The sequence below is a fragment of the Onychomys torridus genome, chromosome 20, assembly GCF_903995425.1.
Source record: "Onychomys torridus chromosome 20, mOncTor1.1, whole genome shotgun sequence".
NCBI classification, from domain to species: Eukaryota; Metazoa; Chordata; class Mammalia; order Rodentia; family Cricetidae; genus Onychomys; species Onychomys torridus.
The window spans coordinates 25,794,213-25,816,015 of NC_050462.1; positions in this window are offsets into that span (position 1 = coordinate 25,794,213).

Here is a 21,803-nt window from a genome sequence, read left to right on the forward strand (position 1 = left end):
CTATCAATAGTACTATTGTACTATCAGTTTTCTATGGCTGTGCTAAGAGACCATGACTATGTGATATCCCCATAAATTTTGGTCATTTGAATATGTGTTCCCCAGTTAGTGGCTATTTGGAGATGATTTGATAGTATAGCTTTGCTTCAGAAATAATCTTCCTGAGAGTTTGCTTTAATGTTTCAGAAGTCTGCACCATTTTGAGTTAGCCCCTTCTGTTTTCTGTGTGTCGTTTGTGATGTGAGTTCTAATCTGCTGCTCCAGCTGCCTGTCACCTGCTACCTGGACCCTTCCATTATGAACTCTAACCCTCTTATGATGGTTGAGTAGTATGGTCTCCAGAGACTAATGTGTTTGAATGCTTGGCCCATAGGGAGCACCACTATTAGGAGATGTGGCCTTTTGAAGGATGTGTGTCACTATGGGGGTGGGCTTTGAGGTCTCATATTCGCTCAATATTCCTGGTACACAATTTACTGCCTGTTGCCTGCGGATCAAGATGTAGAACTCTCAGCTCCTTCTCCAGCACCATGTCGTCTGCTTGCACGTTGCCATGTCCTGCCATGATGATAATGGACTACACTTCTGAAACTGTAAGCCAGCCCCAATGAAGTGTTTTCCTTTATAAGAGTTGGTGTGGTCATGGTGTCTCTTCATAGCAATAGAAATCATGAGACATCTCTGGAACCATAAGCTCCAAATAAACTATTACCTTTACTGTAGTGTTTTATTACAGCAATTAGAATGTAACTATTATAGAAATCATTACCAAGATCATGGTACTGACCATGTAGAAATTTTGTGGGTTTTTTTTTTGTTTGTTTGTTTTTAAGACTTTGGAACTATGGGGCCAAAGAATGGAATGTGGTGCATTGAATGAAATACCCCCATAAGTCTTAGGGTATTATAATGCTTGCTGTGAGGCATTGTATGTCATTCTTTATGGTAGGAAATGTAATATTTTATTTTGTTTTAGGAGAAACTCAGCAAGACCATGGCCACCAAGCCTATAAAATTATAATGGAGTTGAACACCTCCAAAACATCATCTAGGGTTCATTTTCTATTCCTCGAAGTACACACCTCATCATAGTTTTCTAGGTTATCATGTTTAACATGTCCAATCAGTGTGATGCCCATTAACGTAAAGGCAGAATGAGATATTCTGTGACCTATCTATGCTGCACAGCCTTTTCAGACCATACTATGACATAACCCTAAGACAAAATCAGCAGTGGAAAATGAATGAACTGTTTGATACCATGTGTTTTTAACTGGAATATACAGTATTTATTTGTGTCATATTTATGACAGAATACCCAAGGAAAGTACCTCAAGGAAGGAAGGTCTTATTTTTGACTCACAGAGTGATGGTGCAGTCCACAATGGTGTAGACGTTAGAACATTGCATCATGATTAGTGAAGTAGAGAGAGAGGAATGCTGGTTCTCTTCTTAAATTTTCCTTGTATTCAGTTCAGAATCCTGCTCCATGGGACAATATGCCACATTCGGAGTAGCTCTTCCATTCCTATTTGAACCTTTATGGAAATACTCTCACATACAGAGCAGAAGGTGTGTTTCCATGGTAGCTAAATCCATTCAAGCTAAAAATGGAGATAAATCATAACAGAAAGATGAAAATTACATTTACTCAGTAAATGTTCACAAACCCTTTAATAATGAAGCTTCTATAATTTTCTGGAATTATGATACAGCTGACATAAACATTAAATTTTTATTAAATATGTATCTATGTATTTATCTCATTTCCTTGGGGCTATTATCAGTGAATTAAACAGAGAAATGTTATGGTACATGAAACTTACATCTTTAGTTTAGCAATGCTAATTTCAGCCATAACTCTGAGGATAAGATGTTGGTTTTCTTCGGGTGGTGGTGGCACATGCCTATAATCCAATCCCAGCACTTGGGAGGCAGAGCCAGGCTGAACTCTGTGAGTTCAAGGTCAGCTTGGTCTACAAAGGGTGTTCCAGGACAGCCTCCAAAGCTACAGAGAAACCCTGTCTCAAAAATAAAAATAAAAAAAATGTTGGTTTTCATATGTTGTCAGGAAGTAGATGAATAGAGAGTGGACATTTTCAAAAGTCCCCAATGTGCTATTTCTGATGGTTATCATTACCCCAGTGCTGTGGATTCCCATGATCAAGGGTATATAATCCAGGTATTTTTCCAGGGACAGGGAAAATAATTGTGTCAGGTTCTGAGGTCCAAGGGACACATTGTAAGATGAAGTTTCCCATTGGCTATCACTCTGACAAAGGGTTTGTAATGAAACTACCATTTTAAGGCTTCAAAATCAATTAAGAACCTTGGTCTATCCAATTGTCATAAAAATTTGGCTATTTTATTGAAGTAGGAAACTGGAATAAATGTTTATAAATAGGTCTCTGTTATAGATTCTATTTAAAATGTCCCTCACAGCCTCACGTTTTTGGTCCATAGTTGGTAATGCTATTTTGGGACGTTATAAAGTCTTTGATACTTGAAGCCTATCTGGAAGAAATCAGCCTCTAAGAGCTGACCTTTGAAGAGTTGTACTCAACTCTTATTCTTTTATTTATTTATTTGTTTGTTTGTTTGTTTTTGAGACAGGGTTTCTCCATGTAGTTTTGGTGCCTGTCCTGGATCTCATTCTGGACCAGGCTGGCCTCGAACTCACAGAGCTCTTTCTGGCTCTGTCTCCCAAGTGCTGGGATTAAAGGTATGAGCCACCACTGCCTGGCTTTATTCTTTTTGAAATTGCAATTTAATTATAACAGTTCTCCCTTCTTTTTCCTCTCTTCAGACCCCCCCTCCATATAATCCTCTCTATTCATCTTCAAATTCATGGCCTCTTTTTTTTCATCTGCCAGGATATGCCTGCAATACACACTTTCACAAGTTACTTCATATCTTTTCCACCATGACAGACTGTTTGTAGCCTTAAAAAAGAAAATTATACCTCCATTATGTTGATGTTTTTCTGTAAACATAAGAAAAGTTACTAATAAAATTCCCTTGGACAATTTTTCTTTTCATATTCTTGATGTAATGTTGCAGGATTGTTTTCTCCTGAGAACTGAATGGCTTTTTAGTTAATGGGTATCAGGTGTGCAAGTGGGCCCAAGTTTTGGAATGGAATATAAAACATGGTAATTTTTTACTCTCACATGTGGTGATATATTGTGTCCTCCAATATATTGTGCACCCTAATAAAGCTTATCTGAGGATCAGAGGAAAAAGCCAGCCACTATAGTAAACATAGAGGTCAGGCAGTGGTGGCACATGACCTTAATCCTAGCATTTCGGGAGGCAGACATTCACTCAGATATCTGTGAGTTCAAGGCCTCACTGAGAACAAAGCCAGGTGTGTTGGCACACACCTTTAATGCCAGCACCAGTATCATAGAGGTCTGGAGGTCTGTACAGACAGATAGGAAGTGATGTAGCTGGGCAGAGAGAGGAAGTGAGTGGGCAGAGCATAGAAGGCATATAGGCATGTATATACAGGAAGAGCTCTCTCTCTTTGGGCTAAGGATTTCTAGAAGTAAGAATGTGACTGGCCTCTTTCTGCTTGCCTGATCTCTAAGTTTTAACTCCAATAGCTGGCTCCAGGTGTTTTATTAATGAGATCGTTTAGCAATTTGTCTTACACTCACAACCCTCAGTCTTCTGTTTCTCCATTTTTACTCCATTTCTATTCTTAAAGTCTTCATTAGTTGCCATTTATTTTATTTCTTGGGTTATCTTCACAGCTCCCTGCATGCTGCTATCTTTTCCTGTTCTTCCAACACCATCAGCAGTCATAATATTCACTGTTTATATGCTTCTTGTGTTTAAGCATGGCCTCTCAAATGGTTTAGATAAAGCTTGATCATCTCAGACTTCTGGTAGCCTCTCTGCATTCTTTCTTGAACTGACAAGTCTCTTAGTGGTTTCTGGTATACCCATAACCATTGAGTTCCTTAAAAGTTTGTGAATGGTGTGATTTCTGGATCCTCTGAGTGGTTATTCACCTTTACACCAGATTCAACTCATCCGTGTTTCTAGTTTTCTTGTCTTTTTTAAAAAAATCTCTTTCTAGTATAATTCTAATATTTCTACTTTACCAGAAATGGCTATTATTTTCATTCTCTCTCCCAACTTCAGGCTTCTATAGTTACCCCAGCTATATATATTTTTTTTTTTTTTTACCATTTGATGATGTCATTGGTAAAGTACTGACTTGCACATCACCCTAAAAATGCCCTGCTATACAAAACATTTAAGGCCAGCATGGCCTGTCAAAAGAAGAAAGAGAAAACAAAACCAAAAAGAACCATCTATATGGAGTATTCTGAGGAGCTCAGAGTTTCTGGTCTAACACAGAATCAGCTCACAATTCCTGGAAATGCATTACATTCTACTGTGTTCAAATAGGCACTTGGAGCCTTGCCTCCTCTTCTAGGTCCAAGCTGAGGCCCCAGTGATGTCTCACTCTCAGTGTATATGATATTGGAATGTATTGTGTTCTTAGGTACTGAACCCGATGTCTTGTGTCTTGTGCATGCCAAGCAAACACTCTATCAATTGAGCTAAATCTCTAGTCATCCATCTGATGCTCTTGAAACATATTTAGATCTCAAGTTTTCTCATATATCTGATTGACCCATTCATAATAGTTACCTTGATTAAGCATTCAAGCCCTTCCAGAACTCTGTGATTTCAACAATTAGTTCTTCAGACTCCTGCAACACTCTGTACCTTCTTCTACAGCAGATCATAAGTCATTCTGTCTCAAAGGCTCTGGCTTTCCCATTCACTAATTGCTAAAACATTGTGGGCTCCATTTTTCATTCTTTCTGTAGGACATCAATAGAGTTTAGCTATGCTCAGCCAACACCATTCTCTTTGTAGTCATTTCCCCCAACATTTTTAAATGCTTGCATCATGACATCAAAGCATGCTTGTGCTTTACAGCAAGCTTTTCTTCTCTATTGCCTTCATTTCTTGCTTCTTATTTTCCTTCATTTGTTTCTTACTTGCTTGCTTTCTGTTTTCCTTTTAGAAATTATATATAATGATTTTTTAGTAATTGTACCAGTCTATTGCATCAGGGAATATTCACTTAGCATTTATCAAAAGACTGACAGTCTCTTCACCTGTTGGGTACTATCATTCTCAAACTCTGTCATTGATCTCACCTTATTACATCACCCTACTAGTCCTACAACTAAGTCTAACAAAAAGATGACATCCTGACGTGTTTACCAGGCAAGGATGCAATCAGTGGAAATGTTCCTATAACAGAAAATGTGGGAAAGTTGGGAAAAGCCAGAGGATGCCATTCTGATTCCCCAAATAATGATAATCTAAGAAGTATCAACAATATGATCCCATTGTCCTGGAGTCAAAGATTACTGTCATGTCTTTCAAGAATCATCCTGTTTCAGGAACCCTGTATACTTGGTCATTGCCAAGTGTAGTCAGTTAGAATAGGGCCTTAATGATAATGGAAATGCTGTGGTGGATTCAGAGTACAATAACAATGCCTTGCATGAGCAAGGTACCAGAGTGGAGATCTGCAATGTATCATTATGACTACCATATCAGGAGAATAAAAGTATCTTATTAGGTTAGGGTAATGGAGGAAGGGGCTAGAAATTTGACTGTGCTCTTGTGCTGTGCCATTGTTGTGGTCATTCATGAAGACCATTCCCATGAACGACTTCTGTATGAGTTTCTTTTTCTGTTGCTATGATAAAGCATCATGAGCAAAGCAACATAAGAAATACATTACCTCTATGGTTTATGATTCCAGAGGAATAAAACTCCATGGTGACAGAGTGGAGGCATGGTGGCTAGAGCAGGAAGATGAGAGTTCCTATATTGAAGCATCAATATGAAGCAGAGAGAGTGAAGTGGAAATTGGGTGGAGACTAAAACTATCAAAACCTACTACTCCTAGGAACCATCCTCTCCAACAAAGCAACACCTCCTTACCCTCTCTGTTCAGCAGAACAGACTGGTGGTGTGTGTACAGTAGCAAGTGTGTAAATGCTTGAGCATGTGAGGGACAGTTGTATTTAAACCACTCCACCTTTTAAATGTCCAGAGGGTTGCTGCTGATACATTTGTCAGTGTTCTTATTGGACCTGTTGTCCACACTGCCTTTCTATACTAAAAGTGATAATGTTACCTTTATCTCTTTTTATTGGAAATTTATATTTTTAGTTGCCAAGTCTCTATTGCATAGACATAAATTCTGAGAAGCTAAATTCCTTAATTTTTTCCTCCCTGCTGTAGCCTAGAGTATCAATGATATTTTTAAGTTTAAGTTTTTAATTTAAATAGAATTGTATCATTTTCCTTGCTCAATTTGCTTTCTTCAGCCCTTCCCAGGTGCCCTCTGTCCAATATCTCCCATATGGCACTCCTAATTTGATACTCTTTTTCTTTGATTATTATTGTTACATATATGCATGTGTGTATGTCCAGGCACACCCAAACAAATATACATTAAGACAACCTACTGAGTCCATTTTTGTTTGTGTGGATATGGTTTCAGGGCTGACCGCTGTACACTGGACAAGAAATAAGGCTTATCCCTGGGAAAAGCTAATTCTCTTCCTCCCAGCAGTCATTAATTGCCAGTAGCTTTTTGTTCAAGGGTGGGCCTCTGTGAAACTTTTTTTTCTTCCATGTTAACATATTTATTGATATGCATCCATTTCTAGGAGACACTATTTCAGAAGCAGACGTTTTGATATTCTGGCTCTTAAAAATCCTCTTGCTCCTCTACTGCAATGTTTCTTAAACTATAGATGCACGAGCTGTGATGAAGATGTGTTCAATAGGGTCTGGGCTCCCCACGATCCATTGACCTAGTTATTATGCTCATTTGTGATTCTCTGTGATTGTGTTTGTTCACTCAAAAGTGATGCTGGTTTGATGAAAAATGTCAGCCACACTTATCTGTATGTATAAGGGTAAGATTTACTACAAAGTCTTGGCAGTTGATTCTTTTCTAAGGCCCCTGACCTGTTTGTTGCTGGCTAAGTTTGCTGGTAGTAGGCATAACTTCTGTCCTGTTGAGTGGGCTGTAAGCCCAGTTAGATAGCTGTTGGTTACCACCACCATGTGAGTGCCAGTAAGTGTAAATTTATGTATATAGTGCCATGATGGTTGTTGTTGTGGTTCATAGATGTTGCTACTGGATAGGACTGTTGAATGGCTTCTCTCCCTTGGAAGCTTCCTAATATTTTCTGGAACCATGAAAGTTAGACCACAGGAAAAAAGGGTTTCACGTCAAATCCAGCCAGCATCATCCAAGTCCTGTGTTCTAAGTGTGCAGTGTCTTCAGCAATAGGAACCAACCCTCATCCCTTGAGAGGTAACCAAGGACTATATTGATAATCTATAGTGCAAGTCACCCAGACTGTCCTGTCCAGTCATTTGAAAGGAGGTTATTGTGCCTAGTACTGGGAGTTTTGTTACTTTATGGTTCTTGGGGGGGGAGCATTTTTAGCCCAAGTGGCTTAACCTCATATGTGTGTATATGTGATGTATGAGATATACATATATATCTAACATATATAGTGCAAATTTTATGTAAATAAAAATATGATTCCTTGAGGCTTTATTGATCAACTTAGCTATGTTTAGTCTCTAGTACCTCCTCCTTCTGTATTGACCTTTCTCTCCCCTACTCATTATTGTTTTCCACTTCATACCACTTGTAACCACTATTCATTTCTCCCATAGTAGTCTCACTATTTCTTTTATAAATCCAGGTTTTGCTACAACCTGAGGCTTGCTGCTTTAGGGTTGATACTGGCCCAGATCTCAAATTAATTGCAAAGGAATTCTTGACCCAGAAAGTGGGAAGAATTTGTCACCTTTGCTTGTTTTAAAGCAGATTTGTGATCTTTTGACAAGGGTCATAGTTGGCTCCGTGTAAAGGTGGCACATTTTTCTGTGTTATTTCAGAACCATAATCTCACCATTTAGTAATAATAGAAAAACAGAAGAATATCTTCTTTGTCACACATATATTCATATGTGTATTATTAAATTAGTATATTATGACACAATTACTTTTCTTTTTTTTTTTTGTTTTTTGTTTTTCGAGAGAGGGTTTCTCTGTGTAGCTTTGTGCCTTTCCTGGAACTCACTTTGTAGACCAGGCTGGCTTCAAACTCACAGAGATCCATCTGGCTCTGCCTCCTAAGTGCTGGGACTAAAGGTGCGTACCACCACGGCCGGCTCCCATTACACTTTTCTTGAATGCCAATGCTAGTAATGACCTTTGTGGGATTAGAAACTGTTTATAGATATATTTTTTCAGGTCCTTGTAGTCCCAATCTAAACTACTTATTTATTTATTCTTAGTGCCAAAAGCAGTTTAAAATAAGAACAAGAAATATTACTCCTGAAGCATATTTGGCAATTAAAGAATTATTCATCCATTTCCTTATAGAAAACATGCTAAGGTATAGTTTATATTAACTCTATGAATGTTACTGAGGATGTTTCGTGTATAGAAAAAAGTATTTTAGGAGAATAAAGGAGCAACATTTTTCTCTGGTCTCAGAATCAGGAAGAATATTTCTTTCCTTGAGAAAATGGTCATTTTAATCTTGGGACACCATGAAATATGTAACTGAATTAATGCAATTCTTTGGAAACTTTGAGCCAATTTGTGAACCTTCCATAATGATACTTGTGTTTTAAACTCATTCTGGATCTATTTCATTTCCTCATTCTTATTTTTTATATGATATATGACCTTCACTTTATAACTTCTTAAGTCCTTTCTAAACAATTGAAATATATATATTTATATATTTTATATTATATATTTTTTATATATATATATTTATATATTTATACTTGAGTGAATTCAACTACAAAGGTCCAAACTACATGAGAGAGATTTCCATATCAGACATTCCTCAGGAATCTTTAGCTTAGTTTGATATTATCACAGTTAGCATTAAGTTCAGAATTGTTTTCTGAGTATGTAGTGACACTCATTGAAAGCATTATGTATGTATGTCCATAGTGAAATTCATTTAAGTCTTCTATTACCAGAAAACTTGGAACATATGGTTGCTGATGCTCTTCTCCAATTTCTTACAGAGTCTGAGGAGTCCTGTGAAATGTTACTTCATAAAAACCCTTGATTTTCCTTGGCGTTTTAAGATAGAGGACTTTTTGCTGTTTTTCCTCTTCAAGAAGAGTAAGGAGCATGGTGGCTTTCACCTCACTTTTGAGGTTCAAAGCCTTTCACAGACTTCTCAAGGAAACCTCAAGTGTCTATCTTACTTGATACTTCCTTTATTAATTTCACATGTAATATAATTATTATTGAATTACTCCATTGGTTTTTCCACAAGCTAAGAATGATGAATGTGAATGTTGAAAATGCATCTTTGCTATTTATGTTTTATGATTTAATGTCTTGTTGATGAAACAAGTTCAGCTATTAAAAGGTGGCTATCATTGCCATCAGTTAGAACTCTTTGGTAGTTTCGTGATGAAATGACATTCAACTGACACTGTTTCAAGACTTGTAGTTTCTTATTCAGTGTAATTCTTCCTCCAAGTTCACCTCTAACACTCTCCATAGCATTCTCTGGGTGCCAATATTATTCTCTTCTCTTTAGTCACTTTATTGGAATTAAACACCTTAAGAAAGCCAGGCAGTGGTGGCACATGCCTTTAATCCCAGCCCTTGGGAAGCAGAGCCATGGAGGATCTTTGTGAATTCGAGGCCAGCCTGGTCTACAGAGCAAGGTCCAGGAAAGGCACAAAGCTATACAGAGAAACCCTGTCTCAAAAAATCAAACAACAACAACAAAAAAAATCTTAAGAATACATTCCTTGAATACCCAGTATTCTTGCCTACCAATGATATCACATGCTAATTTTGATTATTTTATATAGCTCTTTAAGCTAACTGGTTTATTTCTTAATTTTTTGTTTTCTTTGGGTTCCTTTGATGTCAGCTCCTCCTAAGAGGGAGAAGATATATTTTGTTGAGTTCCTTATCTTGTGTTTCTGTGACAGATCTGGTACACAGTATGCTCATAGTCAACAATTTTTATTTTAGTGAACTAAGTGAAGGCCAGTTTTCCAGACTTATTGAAGCAGTGCTTGATGTAAATCTACTTGTACTTTGCCAAGCTGGTGAGTGGATGTCCTGTGAAGATCTTGACTCTTCCTTGCAGTGGTTGCCATGAGCAAGGACAGCAACATCAAGTTTCTGCATTCCCTGACAATGGGATTTTCCTTGGAAAATCTGGAAACATTCATTCGTTTTATAAGGAAGGCTCAATTCTGATGAATATTATATTTTTTATTACTTTTTAATGTGCCAAAAATCACTCAGTATGTGCTCCCTATGTGCTGCTTCCTACATGAGTCTAATCTGAAATTACATAAATTTGCTTGCCTACATTGTTATAAAGTTACTCTCAATTGCAGCAACACATGAGTTCTAGGGTTCTGCAGTGTTTTTTATTGAAAAATTGTTATATATTTTGTTCAAGATCATGAGGAATAAGTCTCAAAGAAATCAGCAATAGAAAACCATATGAACCGAGTTGACATTACACACCCAGTACCCTTTTCTCACTCACCTCTAAAACAAACTTTTGTTTGCTTGGGCAGTCCTCCAGGAAATTCTCATATTAGCTCCAGTTTACAAATAAGGGATAGAGACAAAAATAACAGAAGCTATGCAATGGAAATTTGAATCCAGGTAACCTGAAAGACAACTTCTGTCACTTCTAGAAGGGAAAGGGAGGGAATTTTTGTCACCTGCAGCAGAAGAGCCCAGTGGGTACTGCTCTGCATACCTTTTGCATCACAGTCTGCCAGGCTCTTGCCCTGGGAAACAGGATCGCCTACTCAGCTTAAATCCTACCCACGTTATCTTTAGTCTTTCCTTTTAGTCTTTCTGTAAGCTTATTTATTTTTAATTTGTAGTTTTAATTATAAAACCACTTACACACTACACAACTTTATAAAAATATGCAGATAAATCCACAAAATCCCCTTTAATCTCCCCATGCCAAATGATTGTTGTCTTTCCTTTAGTGTCTTGTAATGTTTTCTCTTCATAGTTATTTGCATTGTGCTGGCATCTCATGGCCGCTTCCTTGGGTCTTCTAGAAGTATATACTGAGACTGGATTACATTTACAAGAGACATGGTAGTGCTTCCTGTCCTGGGATAGACGTGACAGTTGGACAGAACGGGGGAGTATCTGAGAGTCACATTACGTCTTGAATCCTTAACCTTCCATGTATCTGTATTTAGGGACTTTGCAGAGATAGTCAAGATTCAAAGGAGGAATTATATATGGGGTACAACATGACAGGACTGGTGTTCCTCTAAGGAGAGGAAGAGACATGAAGACATTCTATCTTTGCATGCATGTCTTCATGTCTCTTCCTCTCCTTACAGGAACACCAGTATGGACACAGTGACAAGGTGCCCAGTAAAAACCAGTCAGAAAAGGCTAACTAGAAACAAACTCTGCAAGCACTTTGAACTTTGCCATTCTAATTCTCAGAATTGTAAGCAAAGGAGTAGGTGTTGCTTAAGCTGCCCAATGTGGTGTCATTTTATGGTTGCCCAATAGACAAAAAGTGGGAGCAGTTGCCAACAGGTTGACAACCAAAGGCACTGCTAGAGGTGTCTACTGATTATGCTATCTGAAGAAGAGAGGCAAGGGAAACACATATTTTAAAGGCTGACACATCATCTCACTACTCATTAGGCAGGGAATTTTGGAAAGCAATTTGTTCAAACATAGGAATACACTATAAAATTCTAATAGAATGCATTTTCTATTCAAATTCTTAACAACTAGATATTTAATATAAGTAAGCTAGCAACATGGACAGACAATGTACCTTTGTTCTTAGAGCTTCCAGTATATAGAAATTCAATACAGAAATTCTGCAAGAAGATAGTCACACTCAATTCTAAAGGTATTTGAAATGTCTCTGGTAAAAACAAGTTGAGAAATTTTGAATATAGTCTTATAGTATATTCCTTAATTCTTTAGAAATATGGATATGATGCTTATAAAATTTCAAAATAAAGATAATTTTATATTTTTTTTTCAGAGTAGACAGTTCCAAATCTTATTTTATAGTATACCTATTATATTTGTATCTACCAGATCTCCAGGTTCCTGTCCTTTGAGTTCCTGTCCTGACATTCTTCAGCAATGAACAGTGTTGTGGAGGTGTAATCAGAATAAAGTATTTCCTCTTCAACTTGCTCTTTGGCCAAAGTGTTTCATTAGAGCAATAGAAAATCTAAGATATTTACCTACCTGTTCTTTCATGTGATATGTTATATTTTTATAATGTGTTCTATGTTCTAGTATGGAAAGACACATGAAACAATAATAGTATGATGGAATTGGGTGGAGGAGACCAGGATTAAAAGGTCCTCTGAATTCAGTATGCATATTTATTATAACTATTACCTTAATATCTTTATGAGACTCCTGAGTGTGATAATGGGTGGGTCTCTGTCTCTTTTTTTACTTTTTTAATTATTATTATATTTGTGTTTTAATTTTACACATCAGCCATAGGTTCCTCTGTCCTCCCCCTTCCGCCGCCACCTTCCCCCCATCCCCTCCCCTCTATTCCCATCTCTTCCAGGGCCAAGACTCCCCTGGGGATTCATTTAAACCTGATGGATTCAGTACAGGAAGGTCCAGTCTCCTTCTTCCAGGCTGATCATGTGTCCCTGTGTAAGGTTCCAAAAAGCCAGCTCATTCACTAAGGACAGGTCCAGATCCCACTGCCTGGGTGCCTCCCAAACAGTTCAAGCTATTCAATTGTCTCATTTATCCAGAGGGCCTAATCCAGCTGGGAGCTCCACAGCCTTTGGTTCATAATTCATGTGCTTCTATTCGTTTGGCTATTTGTCCCTGTGCTTTTTCCAATCTTGGTCTCAACAATTCATGCTCTTAGAGTCCCTCCTCTTTCTCAACAATTGGACATCTGGAGCTTCACCTGGGGCCTGGCTGAGGATCTCTGCATCCACTTCCATCAGTTATTGGATGAGAGTTCCAGCTAGACTGGTAGGGTGTTTAGCCATCTGATCACCAGACTAGGTCAGATCAGTCTTTCTCTAGACCATTGCCAGCAGTCTACAGAGGATGTATCAATGTGGATTTCTGGGGACCTCTCCAGCACTCTGCCTATTCCTGTTCTCATGTAGTCTTCAATTATCATGGTCTGTTATTCCTTGTTCTGCCTGTCTGTTCTTGATTTCCTGCTCCCCTAAGCTTTCTTTCCCTCAAATCTTGCCCTTCATTACTCCCACTGTCGTCCAGGTTGTTCATGTAGATCTCATCCATTTCTCTGTCATTGGGTGGTCCCTGTGTCTTTCCTAGAGTCCCATTTTCTTGGTAGCCTCCCTGGAGTTGTGTAGCAGTCTAGTCATCTTTGTTTTACATCTAGTATCCTCCTATGAGTGAGTACATACCATGTTTGTCCTTCTGAGTCTGGGTTACCTCACTCAGGATGATTTTTTCTAGATCCATCCATTTGCCTGCAAACCTCATGATGCCATTGTTTTTCTCTGCTGAGTAGTACTTCACCAACCCCACATCTGACAGAGGGCTGACATCCAGAATATATAAAGAACTCAAGAAATTGGACATCAAAATGCCAAACAGTCCAATTAAGAAATGGGCTATAGAACTCAACAGAGAAGTTCAAATAGCTGAAAGACATTTAAGGAATTGCTCAACATCCCTAATTATCCGGGAAATGCAAATCAAAATGACTCTGAGATACCACCTTACACCTGTCAGAATGGCTAAGATAAAAAACACAGAAGACAGCTTATGCTGGAGAGGATGTGGAACAAGGGGAACTCTCTTCCACTGCTGGTGGGAATGCAAGCTTGTACAGCCACTTTGGAAATCAATGTGGTGCTTCCTTAGAAAATTGGGAATCAATCTCCCCCAAGACCCAGCTGTAGCACTCTTGGGCATATACCCAAGGAATGGTCAACCATACCCCAAGGGCATTTGTTCAGCTATGTTCATATCAGCATTGTTTGTAATAGCCAGAACCTGGAAACAACCTAGATGCCCTTCAGCTGAAGAATGGGTAAAGAAAATATGGTACATATACACAATGGAGTACTACTCTGTCTCTTGAACCTGCTCTTGGGACTCAGTTCCTCCTGTCAGGTTGCCCTATCCACCTTCAATATGATAGTTTTTGCTTCATCTTATTATATTTTATTTTGTCATGTTTGGATGCTATCTTAAAGGTCCATTATTTCCTAATCAGAGACAACAAAGAATGGGAGGGGAGGAGCAGAAGGTGTAGAAGGAGGGGAAATTATAATCAGGATATTTTGTATTAGAAAAGAATCTATTTTCAATGAAATGAAAAAGAGGGGAGAAAAACATCTATATAATATGAAGTTAAAATCAAACTTTTCAATAAAACAATATAACTATGATGAAATTATCTTCAATACTTACCAAAGACATTTTAGTGTTTCAAGGTATTAGTATTCTTTTTACACTGACAAATTTTTTTTGTGGGAAACCACTGAGTAGCATGTCTCTGAGTCTTCATGTATCTCTCTCTTTTTGTGTTTGTCTATGTGTACACTGTTGAATATAATCATTATGTTTCTTGCTATTGAATTCAGTTTTTAAACTACACCCACACTAAAGTTTATTCTGTATTAAACTGCTAATCCTCATGAAGAAATGCCTTTTCCCTCCATAAAGTGACTGAATATAGTCATATAGAAGTTGATTCTCAAGCCCCCTCAGCTACATTCAAAAAACATATGTGCATATAAGCAAGCATCATTTTTTTTCTGTTGTCAAGCTCAAGGACAACAGCACTAGATGATTTCTATGTCTTATGATATTAAATGCATACACTATTCTGTTGCAGCTGCCTGGCAACACATTGCATTCAAAAGTTTCTCCAGAAGTCACAGTGGAATTGAACTAAACAGAAAAAAAAATAACTTATGAAGTCAGTATACACTGAAATTTAAAAACACACTGTGCCCAACTTCTGTTAAGCTACTATCATATTAAAAACCTGTGAAATATAGAGGAATTGGGGGAAGTGATGGCATGTAGGTAAATAAATGAAGACAAAAGTGCTTTATTAGTATACATGTACTTTTTAAAAGATTGTGGAATTATATAAGGCAAATGCTTTGAGTATTTACTGTAATCAAGTGAGATGACTGATAAAATATATCCACATTAAAAATACACCGTGAAATATTGGAAAGTTTGCTTTTAAGATATTTAAAATGTCTACCTCATAATTAGTTATATGTGTTGAAATATTTAAAAATCACTTCATCTCCTCTCAAGTGACGTGATATAAGTTTATGTTGTAAGCTTCACAACTCCATGACAATTAACTCAGAAGCACAATGAGATGTTTATTTTCTTTATTTTATACTTTAACTTTCATTTTTATTATTATGTCAGTGCAAAAGTTTTATGAATTAATATGATCTTGTTTTCATCATGATTCTTCCTGATTGAGAAAATATTTGGCCAGAAACAAACACTCAGTTTAGGGAAGGTTTGAATTGGGCATGTGCTACTTAATACTGTGATGTTCTATCTTTTTAAATCACCATAAATAAATGCATCATTTATTGGTTATTGCCTTTTGCTACAGGTCTTACCAAATTACTATTTTATTCTTATTTCCTAAACACTACCACTATTGACTCACATTTTGTAAATTTCCACTCTTAACTGGTACTCACATTACTGTTGTAAAGCAATGTCTGTGTGTGACTCTAACATAGTTAAAATTAAACTGAGGTTTATTTGACTTGAATAGACAGTGACCCACATCTCAATGATACAAAAACCACAAAATACTTCCACATCAAGCATTATTGACTGAACTTCACACTTAGGCGGTAGATGACAACTTACTATTTTCCTAAATAATTAATCCAAATATCATCCCAATAAATTATACAGACAAAATAGTCTCAAACAACAAACTTGTCTGCATTATAGCAAAGAGCTAGACATTTTCAGCATAGTCCCTGACTCTTTTGACTTCATCTCCTTCAAGCCCAAATTTCCTGTTTCACTACCCATGGAAGAGTTTTCCCAAGATAAACTCTTATTTTGACTTCTATTCTAAGATTTGCACGGAAAAGGTTCTTATGTGTCTGTGCAATAGCTGAGTTCAATATTCCAAATTCACTGTGTGTCTTGAATTGGGTGGTATTATAGACCCAACTCCTCACAGTGATTGTTGCAAAGATTGTTGCCAGCTTTACCCTATGATCAGGTAGCCTCTGAAGGAATAGATGGTCACAGTATTCACAGACAAATAATTCAAGCTGTTTCCTGTGACTACAAAGGACTCTGTTTACAACCAATAATATGAAATTTAGGTCTTCTTTGGATTAAATGCCAAGAACAGTTTTGTTCACTAGTTTTCTAGTGAAAACTACATTTATTACAGAATAATATAAAGTCTAAGTGATACTTTATTTATTTATTTTTTCCAGAAATATCTGTAAAATGCAGTTTCCAGAGCAAGTTCATTGACCCAGAACATATGAATGACTTTTTGATTAGAAAGCTGCAAGACTTATAACTGAAACTAGTTAAAAAGTTTTATGCACTGGCACACTATCACAGATAAGGCATAGCTGAAATTTAATTAGTAGTATTCCAATTATAATTGAGATTTACCTATTATTTCATATGCAACCCTCTAGTTTATCTGAATATATATATACATGTATATATATATATACATCCATACACTTACACAATCATTCAAAGAGCATTAAAAATAATTGTTTTGTAATTGTATGGACTTGTCTTTGAAAAAGTCAGATGCACTGCCATGGACCTTGCCTGCTCCTACTGTAGGGATATTTCCATATTTAAAATTGCTTTACAATGTTGCTTAGCAACAATCTGGTCATTTAATTCAAAAGCTATTTCTAAACTCCTTTTTTTTCTAAGAAAAAAATGAAAGCTGTGGAAAAGAAATCAAATACTCTGATTTTCATTTTTCACTGAAAATGTAGCAGTCCTGTGTTTGGTGTGAAGGTGCCACAGTTTTGACATCTTGGAAATCACATTGTTCCTTGTGATGTTTAAGTCCTTTTAGTTAAGGCATTAATAACAATGAAGTCAATTGTTCTTTGACCTGCTTATTTAGTTGTTTAAGAGAATATCCAACTTATGAAAACCTTCAGTACCTATGGGAGCTAATCCTTTAAGAAAAGTCTGATGAAAATGCAGTCTTTGGTTCTTATAATGACTTAAGAAGAGAAGTTTAAGGGCTTAATATTTAAGTTACACAAACAAGTACAGTAAACACAGTGCCTGTACATCTCTCATATGCACTGAATATGTTCTGTTTGGTGTCAGATTTTTGTATACATTTGATAACTTGCATTGTTGTGTGTGGTCTTAAAATATAATATACATTTTATTTATCTTTGATTTATTTATTTATTATATATACAGTGTTCTGTGTGCAGGCCAGGAGAGGGCACCAGATTGAATTACAGATGACTGTGATCCACCATGTTGTTGCTTGGAATTAAACTCAGGACCTCTGGAAGAGCAGTCAGTGCTCTTAACCTCTGAGCCATTTCTCCAGCCCCCCTGAGTTTCTTAGATCTAGGATATAAGAATTCTATATGACAGGCAATTAATAAATATGTGCAAGTTAAATATATTAATAATAGTAATAATCACAATATCTGGAGTAGTCATCTATGTATAATACATTTTTTTCAAGTATTATTTTTTAATTGTAAAGAAAATTACTATTAATTGTTTCTCCAGGACAGGATAGAAGTCTTAAATTACAGCACCTTTAAGCAGAAACTGAAATGGGTGGTAAAATATTATTTTTTTTCTACAGTGATAAGTAAATTAAATGTTTATATTCTAAAGTATTGATTGGGCTAAGAGTTGTTTTTCAGAAATGTAGGTGTCAGGGCACATCAGGAACAAATAGTTGTATCTAAAGTGGCAATGTCTCTGTGTTTAGCCTGTGTTATATCTATTCTCTGGTAAGTTTTCCTTTTCAGAAATCTCTTCTCTGTTACTTGTGGAGGCCCACAAAGGTGTCCTAGTGAGATCTGAGCTTGCTTTACCCAGCATAGCTGCATTAGAAGATGGCTTGACCATGTGCATGGTTTCTAGCTGATTGGAAGGGTCTGCACTTGGCTTGCTAGGGGAGGTCTTTTGCTCCACCCTTTGGCTTTCCTATAAATAGCCCTTTAGAAGGGACAGAAGGGGCTGCTGGATAAGGATCCAGGCCCTCCTGAGGGTATCCTGTGTTTTCATGTGTTTCTCTTTCCTTTATCCTTCTACCTAACATCTCTTATCCTTCTCTCTTCAAGAGTACCATGTTGTAAAATATGGGCACCAGTCTCCCAGCTGGGCTTTCACAGTTCTTCCAAGTTCAATGGTGAAAGATGAGATACCTGTGTCATGAATACAGGGATGGGAAGCTAATCAACTGTTCTTTTTTGACAATGGGCTTCCATCCTTCATATAAGGTCATCAGTTTAGTAACATATGGCTCAAGTGAAAGATGCAAATGTTAGCCATAGATCTTTTTTTTTTTAAGTTGGTGATAAACATGTTCTTTATGTTGGCATTAAGTTGGTGATAAACATGTTCTTTTGTTGGCATTACCTGACTTTTAGACTTAAATCTAGAATTGCTATGGCCATTAATTTTTAAGCAACATCTTTCTGAGAATGCACCTAGTGTAAAAGAAACAATGTCAGTTGAACACCCCAGAATAAGTGCTCCAAGCAACATCTACCAGGAGATGCTTATATTATTGGGTGAAAGGTTGAGGAGAAAGATGGATATTGGCACAGCCTCAGAGTGTCGAGAGGATAATGTTAAATTTTCAATGCAGAAACTGGTAGGGGAACCCTAATCTAATTGTCATTGTCAGGAACATCAAATATATGATATTCACCTTTCATCCTTATTTTTATGAACTTATGGGGGAAAGTCATAACTGCTGTTTATTCTTGTCAAAAGTATGTGATTACAAGATCATAATAAAAAATCATCACACAAAGTTAAATCAAGACACATCTCTGAAATGACCAACAGTTTTAGCTATCAGTAAGTACCAAACTTTAAGGTACAAAGCCCCTGGACTTTCCTCACATAAGAGGAGGCAAAGAGAGAACAATTAAATTAATTAAAAGCAATGTAGCCCCTTCCAGTCTTTGGGAGTAAGGGAAGTCTGAGGGGAGTAAAAGATAATACAATTCAAGCATGGTTTAATTAACAATACTATACCAATGTTATATACTTGGCTTGGAATATTGCACTATAGCACTATACATTTTTAACATTACAGAAAACAAAGGATGCAGGTATGAAACACCTGTAATATCATCCCATTGTTTTTGGTACTCTAAAATTATTTCAAAGTAAAAAGCTAAAACAGAAAGCAAAAAATTAGAAATAGATATTGAATATTTTTTATGCTTCACATCTGCCACATAAAATATCCAGTGATAGGATTTTCAGGCACATAGATGGAGGATTCTTTAATTATTTTAGTTAGACTCTCCCATTTCCAAGGAAGAAACACACAACATATATCTACAGGTTCTTTTCCAATTGAGCTCCTTGTGGTCTGCCTAGAGAACAACTTATGACCAATGAGAAATTCTCATAAACAAATATAATGGATAAATTTTATAACAAGGCAATTATCTTCTTTTCAGTAAATTTGTATGAGAACATTTTGTGCTGGATAGTTTTATGTCAGCTTGATACAGGCTAAAGTCATCTTAGAAGAGGGACCCTCACAGAATAAAATGCTTCCATAAGAAAGATTGGGCTATAGCCTAGCCTATAGACTATTTTCTTAATCAGTGATTGATGGGGGAGGGTCCAGCCTATTGTGCGTGGCATCATCCCTGTCCTGGTGGTCTCAGATTCTGAAAGAAAACAAGCTGAGCAAGCCAGCAGTCAGCACTCTTCCATGGCCTCTGCATCGGCTCCTGCCTTGGGTTCCAGCCCTCACTGTTTTGGATGATATGGAATTGTGAGCAAAATAATTCCTTTCTTCCCTAGGTTTATTTTGGTCATGGTTTTATCACAGCAATATTAACCCTAGCTATGTCGCCATTCTATACTATACTACTTTCCTGTTCTCTTCAGGTATAAAAAAAGTGATTTCCTGTTGTTTCAATCACTTCTGTGACTTCCAGCTGGCATTAAGAATGCAAATATGTTGGATAATACACACATCATCTTATATAATAGTGTGTGTGCTGTCTTTGTAACACATACATACACACACCTATGCATATATGTGGTTTTACATTATTTGAGTTTTGCTAAACAGGTTTGTCTTTTTAATTTCTGATTCTTTTATCTTATGTGGTTTTGCACAAGTTTTTGTGCGTAACTTCATATATTAGCCCTTCTCCTCTAGAATGTGTTTCTCTGTAAGTGCTGGGAAGAACAGTCTTATTGAAACCATAGCATAGGAGTCACCCTGTGAGTCTCAGTGTCGTGACGAAGTGTGTGGAGCATTTGATATGCTTTTGTTTCCAGAAGATTTCAGTGGTGTTGCTTCTTTGTACTCATAATCCTGGGCTGTGGTTGATAGGAACAGATTCACTGAGCATTGCTTTTGGGGAGTGATATATGATCTTATTAGGAATGGGTGTCTTTAACTTGTATGTATGTATGTATGTACATATGTACGTACATACATATGTATGATGGATGTATGTTTGTGCGTGTCTATGCCAATGTGCCAGTTCCTCCTCTCTGTCGCCTTTGGATCTCTCCCTGGCACAGGCTTTGGACTTGCAATTAGTCTGAGCTCATCACACTTTTCCTAGTGTCCCAGGTGAATCTATTATTGCCTCGTCTTTTCCCTTCCTCCTTCATTTCAGCAGCAGCTCTGCTCTGCTATTGGCTCCTTGGCTTGGAATCAATTCCCTTCTCCTGCCAAGTGCCGTAGATCCTACAACGTGCTTCTGTAGTAGTAATGCTGCCACTTAACAGGAGAAAGAGACACAAGTTCAGGCCTTTGCTATAAATAGTGTGGATCTTCTCAAAGGTCTCCCTCTGACTATTTAATCAGACCGATTTATGTCTACTAATTCATAAATTGAGGTTAGTGGCCATTCCCAAATTTTTACTCTAATGTGTCTATCAATGCTCTAAGCAGGATGTAATTCGGAGTCTTCTGGTGGCCTTATTGATTTTTATTTATTTTATTACATTTGTATTTTAATTTTACATATCAGTCATGGGTTCCCCTGTCCTCCCCCAACCCCCCCCCCCGCCCCTGTCACTACCTACCCACCAGCCCCTCCCCTCTATTACCATCTCCTCCAGGGCCAAGACTCCCCTGGGGATTCAGCTCAACCTGGTAGATTCAGTCCAGGCAGGTCCAGTCCCCTCCTTCCAGGCTGAGCAAAGTGTCCCTGTGTAGGCCCAAGGTTCCAAACAGCCAGCTCATGCACTAAGGACAGGTCCGGGCCCCACTGCCTGGATGCCTCCCAAACAGTCCAAGCCACTCAATTGTCTCACTTATCCAGAGGGCCTGCTCCAGCTGGGGGCTCCACAGCTTTTGGTTCATAATTCATGTGTTTCCATTAGTTTGGCTATTTGTCCCTGTGCTTTTCCAATCTTGGTCTCAACAATTCATATTCTTACAGTCCCTCCTCTTTCTTGACAATTGGGGTTCTGGAGCTCCACCTGGGGCCTGGCCAAGGATCTCTGCATCTACTTT